At 30.6% G+C, this 12,703-nt stretch overlaps 1 long non-coding RNA gene across 1 annotated transcript; it reads left to right on the top strand.

The window, feature by feature from the left end:
* The first annotated feature begins 352 nt into the window (after positions 1-352).
* LOC133782769 (uncharacterized) lies at positions 353-5,523 on the top strand. The gene is made up of 2 exons (XR_009870708.1): positions 353-983; positions 2,107-5,523. It is a non-coding gene; the product is annotated as an uncharacterized LOC133782769 (long non-coding RNA).
* The last annotated feature ends 7,180 nt before the right edge of the window (positions 5,524-12,703 follow it).

Here is a 12,703-nt window from a genome sequence, read left to right as displayed (position 1 = left end):
GAGTTCCACCTCAGCACACAGTAGTGGTAGTAGTAATCCACCTTCCACAGAGCGCGTGCTACTAAAATTTTCGCCTAATAAACGGACAGATCTGAAGGTGGGTCCCACAACATTGCCCACACTAGAGCGACCATCACCCTTAGATCCGGTAGCTTGCATCCTAACCGCACATATATTCATTACGACTTTTCTTTCCTAATACTGTATTTTACTATTATATTACATTACGTTACATGAGCTGTATATATAAAATATTAATGATAAACTAATTATTATTTCCTAATTTTTTCTACTCTCATGGGATCAAAATCAAATGTAGTCAGCTTTTTAAGTAGAGTTATTATTATTATTATTATTATTAAAAAAAGGGCAGGAATGAGTAATCTGTAACTTTAGGTCCCAATATTCTTCTTGGGATTGGTAAAACTAATTTTTATTTATATTTTTAAATTCCAACTAAAGTAAAAGAAAAGAAAAATAGAAATTAAAAAAAGAAACCCTCATTTCTCCCTATAAATATCACCCTCAAGCCTCACCTAAAACCTACACCTTTCCTCCTATCTCTCCCAAAACCAAACCAAACCAAACTAGACCTCTTTCCTTTCTCCTTAACTCCATTGATTTTAATGGGAGTTTCTTTTGTCAATTCCACAGAACCCTTTTCTCGCTGATTGGTGAGGATCCCCAAGCAAATGTTATCTAAATATATATATACATTATTGTACGTTGGTGGGTGTTTATGGATGGCCCTCTTTGTATTCTTCCACAGCTTTCTTGAACTGCATCTGAGAAAAGAAAGAGAGAATCTTTACATTTTTGCATGAGAGGAAGACTGGTTTTGAAACTTATATATTTCGGCTTCTTTCTCTCTCTCTCTCTCCATCTCTCTCTCTCTCCGCCTTGTTAATTGAGTTGCGGTTCAATAAAGCTGTGGGAAGATACAAATAGGGTCAAGAAAAAGTTTTATCAAGATCGGGATTCATGTATGGTATATTTTCCTCTTGATTTATTATTATATAATACTTGATTTTGGTTTTGTACGTGTTTGTGTAAGTGAAATTGATCTGTGGATTTTCACTGTTTTTTGAATCGTGGGGTTTTTTTTTTTGGTCTTGTGCTATTATTCGTAACCCAACATGATGAATGGCCATGAAAGATTGGTTTTTGTATGTTTTGATAATGCTTTATGTTGATAAGTTTGTTCTTATGTGCATATGGGAATTAACCTTAAACTCAATGTGCTTCATGTGACTGAGATTTGTGTCATCAAAATAAATTTTTGTACCGATTCATGAAAAATCTTAGGTCTAGGGGTATGTATATATGTCAGAACATGGGGTTTTAACCATGCAGACTTAAACAAATATGTCAGTCTTTTTTTTATATAAAAAAAATTATCTCCTCTTTTTGGGTGAAAACTTTGTGCTTAAACAATTCTTATTGTGAAATTGAGAACCCCTTGATCTGAATTCTTTTGTACTTGACAAAATGCATATGTTAAATCGATATAATATTGTACTTCCTTTGTTGATTATGTTTTGATGGACATATCTTTAGTTTAGATTCTTGTCTCTGTTTTTTTGGCATTTTGGAATTTGTTTTTCTTCCTTGACCATATATATTGGCATGGTTTCACAAAATGTCCACATATGTTACATGCACAGGTCTTGTATCTGTTTATTTCTTTCTCTTTGTGTGTGAATCAAAGCCATAACTTGTTATAAATATACATACATACATACATATATATATAAATATAAATATATTCATTCATTATTAATATATATAAATTCCACCCCCGAGATTCCATTAAGGGTGTCAATTTATATATATATATATATATGTATAATCTTTAAGTGACCATAATTCATTGCACATAATCACTAGTTTGGCATCTGCTAGGCTGTCTTTTTTAGATATAGTTAAATGCTATACGGTCATACTTTAAAAGCATAGCTAGGTCGGGAGTTAACAAGCTATGGTAGGTTTCATTGTAATAACTAGTTTAGGTTTTCTTACATACTTACGAAAAAAAAAACAAAAACTTTTAATTTTGATAGATATATTATTGCGACTAACTGATTAATGACATGAAACAATTTTCAGTAGCGAAGTGTTCATCTGGACCACAAGGTACTGTGCATATATATACATAGATTTATATCCTTACTCATCATCATGAAATTTCACATCATTACTATCTAGCTAGCTTGTTAGTTTTGAAATAGCAATCAATTTAAGATCTAAACAGAATGAATACTTTAGGTAGATCGATCTCTGATTAGTTAGTTTGATCAAGATGGTTGAGCAGAAAGAAATTAAGGGAGAGAGTTTTATCAAGCTACATATATATATATTGTAATAGGTGTGGTAGACAATGCAAAATAATCAAAGAAAAGAAGAAAGAAAAAGAGAAAAGTATTCAAGATTATCAGCCACAGAGAAAAGAGTACGATATAGAACCAAAGAAAAACTAGAAACTTGTGAGAAAAACAACTGTCAAAAGATCTCTAAATAAATACATATCTAAAGCTGTAACAATGTGTGTGTGTATATATAAATGTTATATGCCTTTAAGAAGTAATCATGTGTTCATGCATATTCTGTGATAATATATAGCATATACTTCTGCTTTTTCATGTGAAGTAAATATATAGATACACCTCTGATCTGTACTAGAAAAAATACCAAGTATATTCATATATAAGATGTCCTAGCATGCATAAAGCCATTTATTATTATGCCAAACAGATCATTAATTTACAGTTCAATCAGACCAAAAGCTTTTGTGTACAGTAAGAATATAAATACTAAATAACTGGCATCTTTCATGAAATATTTAGCTGGATTTTGCATAGATTCGTTTGAGCTTTCACGGGGCCTCCAATCTCTTGATCCAATTAATAGGCATCTTTCATATGATCCAACAACCTTTCTTGTTCGAAAAGTATATAAATATATATATATATATATTTCTTAATGTCACCCACTAATCACACACCTATGCTAAATGCCACCCTTTAATTTGCTGTTCCAACATCTTTTAACAATTGTTTATATATATATATATATATATATATATGATCCATCTTTTTGAACGTTTGATCCTTTTGTTAATTTGTTGTTTACTGTGATTATAATATATGAACTCGTGAATCATTGTTTTACTTTAGTTAAGGGTTTAATTAATATAAAGGGCTTTCTTAATGAGCTCTCTCATCATGATCTTTATATTGATAATGTGTGTAGACTTAAAGCTAAACAAAGTGGAGACAAAGAACTTTATTATGATCAAAGTTAATCTCACTTACAGGTTATGAGGATTACAAGTCATTAAGAAGAAAAAGAGGTACTGACTTGTTATTGTCTTATTTAATATAAATTGGCTTTATGTTAAAAGGGACGTTAGTCCATGATGAGAACGATGAAACATTGAGAGCTAGGACTCTCTCTACACACACATATATATGTTTGTGGACCAATTAATTTATATGATCCGTTTGCATTTCTTTGTTCTTCCATCATTTAGTGGTCTTTTTATTTGAAAATGTACTTATAAATGTTAACCACTCATATATATATATATATATATGGTCTAATATTAAAATTACTACTACTTGACCAATTTGAGAAATTGAACTTTCAATTTTTCAATATATATATACTCAATTTTCTCTCAAAATTAGCTTCAACAAATAATCCATGAAGCTAACTTGGTGGTTATTATTAGGTGGCATTTATAATTGTAGAGGTGGTCATCACTCACTTGTATATACATATATATAAACTGGTTGAGAGGTTGGGCAATAGTTATATAAATATATGCCAATGGGTGTGACGTGACTGTTCCACTGTTGCCCCAACACATGGGGGCAGCATTATTGCATCTCTCCATGCCATTTCTTTGTCAGTTGGTCATATAAATAATTTTCCATATGGTACTAATAACTCCACCAGCCAGTTATTTCTATATATTAATCCCCTTTACACAAACTGCATTTCTTTTAATTTTCAGTATATATGTATACACACACATTAATTAATTGGAGTGTGTGTATATATATATATATGTATGAATATATATTCCACTCTTTTGTAAAATGTCGTATATACCTTCATGTGTCAACATCTTCAAAAGAATGGCTCATCTGATCATGTCATGAGTAGAAGTGATGAAAGAAAGATGATACACATGTACTAAACTGCAAACTCATTATCATCATCACCATGGACCGCCTATAGCACTAGTGAAATGATGATGAATTTTTAATTTTAAGATCGTATATATACACTGAACTTTTAAAAAAGAAAGACCTAAATCAAGTAATCCCATAATGCACATGTTGTCTTGGTCATAGCGATTGTAATATTATATTTGTATATATATATATTGATAGGGTTAATTTGGATCGGATCATTCGTTTGATTGTATAAAGCATGTCAGTAAATAATAATTTTAAAGTAATATATAATTGTCATGTGGCTAAAGTAATTAAGGGCTCATCATGTGTGAATTTGTTTTTTCTTTTCTTATATATGTATATATAAATTTCTTTTACATACTTCACTCTGCAATTTTTCTATATCATACTAAGAAAAAACGGAAACCCTAATTAAATATAACACCCACCACATATAATATTTTGTGTCTTCCCACTTATAAATCTTTTGCTGGGTTAGAATTAGTACTCTTTAGTACACCTGAAGATGTCTATGAAAGTATTGCCGTAATATAATATATATATATATATATATATATAAATATGATAGTAGAAAAGTGACGATCGATGAAGATGAGATGATCATAGCGAATAACATTTTATCGGAAAGAAAGAAAGAAAGAAAGAAAAAAGTCAATAGTCATTGATCATGATCAGGAATTTGATATAATCAAGCAATCTAGTTTTGACCAAGTCTCCCCATAATCTCAAGTCCCAACGCTAAAATGTCAAATTAATAAAAGCAATGCATGTATTAATTATGTGATAATATCAGAAATAATAACAATATATGCTGGTATATAGTATACCACGTACTACCTTCTTGAGTTCTTGTTTTTGGAAACATTCCAAAAGCATTTATTTTTTATTTTTTTCCGACTTTTCTGTGTGGCAAAATATATAATAATAAATAATTTTCGAGTCAAGTTCTCTGCATATATTACTTTTTGCAGAACAACTTAGGAGAGTACTCCTCAAGCCCTGATAACTAGGTAGAGAAAGAAAGGTCTCTATATAGCTTGTGTTGCAACTTTAATTTTTCTTTTCTATTTTATGCAACAACAGAACCTCCATGCGGCCTTGTCTGGTCTAATTTAATTTAAGCTCATATATATATATAAATATATATTATTTTCTGATCAGTACTCTACCATAATTATTATTAGGAATATTTAAAAATATTAGATCGATCTAGGCTTTAATTCTAGCTAGCTTCACGTAATTATTTCCTTAACAGGGTACGTTTTGTATTAGTTTTTTCGTCTACTGTAATCCAAGTTTAATTATTGACTTGAAATAAGTACCCTAGACTAATAATATTATTTGGTAACATAATAATGGTATCACGTACGTGCATGTATTCATATATACTTATCTCGTAGGCCTTACAACTAATTAATATTTATTTAACTATATATGTTGCATATTTCATTATGAAATTATTAGATTAATGAGAAAACCCAAGAGAAAAAAGAAAGGGAAAAAAAGTTCTCCGTGAAAAGCCAGCTGCAAAAACTTGACGTTGTACGGTAGTACTTGTAAAAATTGCCCAATAGTATCTGAATATTGCTCCAATGTATATAATCATTGTGTTTTGCCGTATATATATATCATATGTAATTCTATATAATATAGCTGTAGAAATGTGACAATTTCACCTGTAATAATTCAACAGAGATATAGATAGACCAATTGAATTATTATTATTATTATTATTTGTTTGGGTGGGGGTGAGGGGGTTAAAACGGTCTTTGATTGACAGAAAACATAAATAAAACAAGGGCTAGACCAGTGAATTCAACGTGATAATAAATAGAACAGAGAAAAATACGAATAATTGTTGGATCAGTGAGATACGTACTCTTTTTATTGATAAGTGAAAATTGATTAATTAGTAATTAATGAACATACAATTATTATGGTTTATTATTATTATATTATTCACTGTATATATATATATCTAGTTCAAAATTCAGAGATACAAGAGTTAAAGTTGCTAGCTACTCAAAAATGGAAAATGGTACTGGAATCTCAACAACCAATCCAACCTGATCAAATAATTGAACCAAACTACCATGATTATACCTTCTGTTTCGCTATTCTTTGCCAAATTCATATGTACAACAATATCAAAATTAATTAAGAATTCTAATTATATAATAAATATACTTGGAAAAACATGATCATATTACAAGTAGCCGTACATGCAATTAATTGTGCTAAATTATATCATAACATTTGAGAATTTACTTTGTTTTTATTTTTACCTTATTACTAGCTCCATATATATATATAGGTCATTGTTTTCCTAATATTATATAATTTATGAAGGTGATGATCATAAACTACATAGTACATTGTATTGGATTGCCTACGTAGTATAAGATTTTATCAAAATATATTTACATAGAGAGATTGAAATTAAAAAGAGGAAATATAATGAAGAAGTGATGTAAGAATGAGAAGAGTGGTTAAAAATGATGTCAGATAGTGACAAAGTTTAACCTTTTTCACAGAAATGTAGGAGAAGATGTGGAAGCAAAAATAAAAGGCTACAGGAAGAACTGTCATCATTGATGATAAAAAGGAAAGCCAGGGAATCTTCTCTGCAGCTTAACTCTTTTCTTTTTCATTTTTAAATTTTTATTTTTAAAAGAAACATGTATATATATAATATTTGATACAATATGAGCAAACTATTTTTTTTTTGAATTATTAGTAAATAAACAAATGGAAAATTCATTACCAAACAAAATTTGATTTTTTATTTTGGATAAAACCCCTTTAACTACTATTCTATAGCTAATTAATTCACCCCTAGTTTCCCATGTATGCATGGCTCAAACGTGTAGCAGTTTATTTTGAAAAAGAAATAAAAAGAGAACTTTTATCAGAAAATGGTATGAACTTCCCTTTTGCTTCTTTTTTTTCTTTTTTCTTTTCTATATATATCCAGGGGTCAATTTGGAGCTTATTGATGTTTTCCTAAGGTTAAAGCTTATTTACCTTCTAGTGTATATACAAAGTCAACATACTCAGTAAATTTAAAGATAAAAACTTTACAATTAACTCCCAACTGTGAAAAACTTTCCTTCAGAAAAATTAATGAATGGGTTTCTTATAGAGAGTCAAAATTCATACTTAAATTATAAAATTACAGGACGATTTCATTTTAATTTCAACCAGGGCCTAAAAAGGAATAATAATATGTAACGAAACTAGAATTATAACCCACATTTTTACAAAGAAATCAAGAGAATTATCATGAATAATACAAATATTATATCAGAAGAAAGAAAAAAAGTAAAAGAAAAAAACGCACCTCAAGATCTTGAACTGCATTGTAAAAGTCTTGACATCACCATGTTCTCCCACAGCTTTCTTGAGCTTATAATAATTATAATGATAATAATAAGAATATTGTATAATAAAATCAAATAATTCCGGCCATGGTTTAATCTTAGAGAAAGAAGAGAACGATCCATCGATCTCGATCAAGGGAAGACAAAAAAAAAAAAAAAAAAAAAAGAAAGAAAAATTGTAATTAATTAATTATATATCAGAAGAAAATAATAAGTTCAAGAAAGCTGTGGAAAAGCATGACCAAGACTAAGCTCATCTCTTAACATCTCAGATCTCAATTGTGGAGAGGATATATAGTAAAAGAAAGAAGATGAAGATGTGAAAGAAGGAAAAATTTGAGAAATGGGAAGCTAACAAAAGCCTCTATTGGACCACTCTACCATATATAATCTCTGTGCACCAGCTTTATAGAGAGGGGAGAGGTGAAAAAGAGAGGGTGGGGATCATATGAGTAGTAGGGTTCACTCATGAGAGGGAGAGACTACTATGCATTATTCCAATTTTACCCACTGAATTAATAGTAACTATAATAATAATGTCATTATTATTATTAAGATAATTACTACTAATAATAATAACGTGTCTTCTTTTAGTCTTTACATTCCTAGTGAGTGGGGAGTGGGGTATATAAATTCATATAAGAAAAATTAATTAGTAAAGAAAAATAATGGAGGAAAAAATTACTGATATATATGTATATATATGATTAAAAAAAAGATTTGAGAGGGGGAAAATAGAAAAGCTAGTAGGAAGGAGAGAAAAATTCAAAACAAAAAAAATTTGAAAAACCATCCCATCCCCATCACATGGTGGCATGTGATGAAGATCTCTTTTTATTTTATTGGGATTTAAAGGTATGGGGTGTTTATGGTCCCCCAATCAACATGTTTCAATTTTATTTATTTTTAAAAATTTTGTGTACTCATATGTATTAGACTTATACATATATATATAAATGTACATATTGTGAATCATCAATAATGTAAATTGTGTCTGTTCAGCTAGCTCTTGGATATATTATTTTATTTTTATTTTTTAAATATATAGCTAGCAGTTGAGGTCATTCCAGAACCATATAATAATTAATATACTTTGTAGGGAGCCCATGTAAAATTGCCAATAGATGTACGCTTTAATGTTATGTTTCTTTGGCCCCCCCTACTCTAGCTCTTCGATCTTGTACATTTATTTAATTTTTATTTTTTTTAAAATAATAAATCTTAAAAAGCAGAAAAGGCCGGGGAGTGGGATATCAAATTAATTTGCCAATAAATACAGTTGTACGTACCTTTTTCACATATGATATATTTATATATAAATTTACAATAATTTAATTTATATTCTTTAAGGTCGAAACTACGTACTGGCTAGAACACTTACATCATGATAGAGTTGAGCTGTGTTTGATATCGCCTATTATATATGGTATTATATTGTATTTTATTATAATTAATTGTATTTTATAATATAATTTTATGTTTAGTATTTATTTGTATTTACATATAAATATATAATATTTGAGTATATAATATTTGAGTGAAAATTAATACTAAACGTAGTATATAAAAATATATTATAAAACATAATTTGTAATAATACGTACAATATAATACGACATAATATGAGGTACCAAACATAATTAGTGACTTATATTTACGTTTAATTAAGTTACTAATTAAGCTTTTAGTGTATTTTTATTTCAGGGTTTTGTTTGCATATGTATTTATATATTATATATATGTAAGTTATTCGTGCATATGTAATTATTAGAACTCTAAATACAGTGTGTACATTAGAGAATAAATTAATATATTTATTATTTTTCGCATGTACTATATATACATTAGATTTGTGCTATTTACAAGTGAAAGTTGAATATATATATATTTATATGTGGGTACTTTTTTTTGTTTGTAAGAATTTATATATAGGTATACAGTGCACATTAGAGAATAAATTAATATTTTTATTATTTTTCGCATGTACTATATATATATACATTAGATTTGTGCTATTTACAAGTGAAAATTGAATATATATTTATATATTGATATTTTTTTTGTTTGTAAGAATTTATATATAGGTACTTCAAATTTTAAAATACTAATACCTTTTGGAAGAGTTGATACATGCATAATTTCTCCATAGTTGCTATCCATAGATAATTATCAATAATTATGTTGAAATGACAAAATGGTGACATAAATTACCAATAAGTGAAGAGTTTTTTTTTTTTTGCATTAAATTCATATTGTATTTTTTTTTTTGGCAAGAAGGATTAAGGAATAGTAAATCTAACCAATAAAGAGATAAGCCATCTTTAGAAATTAATATGCTTTTGAAAAATAAAAAATTAGGTTTTATCCCGACAAAAAAAATTAGGATTTCATAATAAATATATATGTTTTACTAAACTCCTCTGTTGTTTGATATCAGCATTCTTCTTTTATTCAAAGTAAGAAATTAAGGAAGAAAAAAAATCAAAATTGCACGTAAATCATATTCATTATCCAAGACTAATATTACATAGTTTATCACTAAAGATGGTGACTGCTAGCTATCTCAAATATTTTAGAGATTTATGGACTAATCTATTTATAAAAGACTTCCTAGTTTGATGAGATTTTTCTACATTTCTAATGTTGTGATTTAGTAAACAATACAACATATTATACTTGTAGTAACTTCATTTGTTTATGTTTCATTTCCTAAATTATCAGTAAAACCAAGTACCATACCACAACATGTGAATCAAATATCACAAGTTGAAAAATGAAAGAGCTCAACCCACATCAACGGATGAGACCAAGTTTGAAATTCAAGAAAAATTGACCAAAAACATCAACTACGAACTGTGTTTCAAAAATTTCAGGCAGATCAAAATATAACCAACAGAAAACCATATAATGTCAATAATGGAAGCACTACGAAAACAAGCAGATTTGAGAAGAAAAAATAAATAAAAATTGAATTGACATTCAATGAATGACTAAAATGAATGAATCAAGAATGGAGAAGGAATTTTGGAATGAATTTAAATAAGATTTTTATAATTATTTTAATAAATGAATATATGACCGCTATGTCATCAGGTAGCCTTTCTAGTTTAAAAAAAATCAAAATTTATTTTTAGAAATATTAATTAACAACTATAAATGTAGATCATTGGATCTAGATCCAAGGACTAATATTAAAGTAATCATCCGTGGGTAAAAAAATCAATAACCACTTAAAGTGTACCCATATATATATTGATCTATGTATCTTAAAATTTGTATAAGTGAGGTGGTTGATATTTGTGTTGTACCATGATTTTAGCACGAGTCCATGCACTCAACTCGGGTACAGCTAGCAGATAAATATACAGAGAAATAGCCGAGAATGATATCTGCTTTTATCCATGTGGACAACTTGAGATTCATAATGGTCATACGTGGTGTAACGCGTCCTGAGTTTATCCCGAACTAAGGATGCAATGGCTGTGAAGCGCGAGCTCATTATTTTAATAGCTGTCGAAGCACGAGCTTGGAGGAGATATCCAACTCGTGGTAATTCTAGTATATTGCATACCCGCGGATCCCCAGAGACTCGGGATCCCTTTATACATTTATTTATGACCAGACAGTCATATTAATTATCCGAGATAGCGGGAACCTGTTTATTCTATTATCAAATCATATCCCAATATAAATGAGAATTATTTGTATTAAATGTAATTATTATGTAAATGCATGATTGACTCACGCGGTTACCCAAATTGTCCATGAAATTCCCTTAAAAATACTGGGAATATTGGACAGGAAAATGGACCATTATTCTGTAATACCAAAACTCTGCCAAAATAGAGAGAGAAACAACAATAATATTGACTCGTGGACTAGGTGGATTTTAACCACTAAACCACATAAAAGTTCTGTGTTCTTGAGTGAATTCATATTATTATTCATTACAGTTTACTATTAAGCACTAATCTGCCTTATTATTTCTTAATACACTGTTGGCGAAAAACTGCGTCAATAGTTTGGTGCTTTCATTAAGAGCAAATTAGTGCTTCATAAAAATCCCAGTCGATTCTCATCATGGTGCTCACTCGTTCAATGCACGATAATGAGATAGAACAACCTGGTGGGTAGGAGGCCCATCATACCACTGTTTCGAATGAACATGGCCCTGAGATTCAACAGCGTTCGGGAAAACAACCGGCGGGTCATGGCGACACTGGGAGTTCGGCGTCATTGCCACCGAATCCAAATCCAGACTACCTAACTGCAGTCGAATTGGAAAACATGCAATTGAAAAGCCATATCGCTAAGGCAAACAGGCAGATTGAGGAGGTTTTGGCTCGGTTACCCCCTCTTGCAACCGACGTTAATGTCGAAAAGAGGCAAAGTGGGTCTCACAAGTCCCACAGGAGTAATCGATCCAAATCAAGTCAATCAGTTAGAACTGCCACCCCAAGTTCTGTACCTACAGGGTGAGATCGCCATAATGCTCAACCCAGTGGCCCTCATAGGGGTCATCAACATGTCAGTCGGTCGGTTAGAACCGCAACCCCAAGTTCGATGCCTCCTTCACAGGTCCCTAGAAATGCCCCTGACAATCCACGAGGAGGGGCTGGGATAGGCTCACAAAGACAAAATGTTCCAAAAAACCCTCCTACATCGCAATCGGATCATCAGGTGCAGAGAACTAGAAATAATAGAGTAGAACATAGGCAGGCTAATTTAGTCCGCCCTGATGGAACAAGGATTGCCTCACCTATAAGGCATCCCCCGTCACCTATAAGACATTCAACACCACCTCTTCCTACACGGGACATTCCAGCTTATGGAGACAGTAGGAGAAATCCTCCCCCATAAGCCAATACTTACATCCCACAGACACGTGTTGAAAATCCAGATCCTCGGCCCTAACTGCGAGTTGTAAGCTTCGCAAATGGAAGTTACTGGACCAAAATCCATCGTAGTGGTAGGTCTGAGGGCGACCTAAGAAATCAGTTGAGTTCAGCACAGGGCCCTCGGTACGATCCACAGCCCGATTTGCGTGATCGTCTGAATTCACAGAGGAGGAATTCAGCTCGGAATGAAGATGATAGTTATACTCGACAAGAGGGAGGTTCG

The sequence above is a fragment of the Humulus lupulus genome, chromosome 6 (assembly GCF_963169125.1).
Source record: "Humulus lupulus chromosome 6, drHumLupu1.1, whole genome shotgun sequence".
Lineage (NCBI taxonomy): Eukaryota > Viridiplantae > Streptophyta > Magnoliopsida > Rosales > Cannabaceae > Humulus > Humulus lupulus.
The sequence above is the reverse complement of the archived record's forward strand: the minus strand, read 5'-3'. Positions and strand labels throughout refer to the sequence as shown.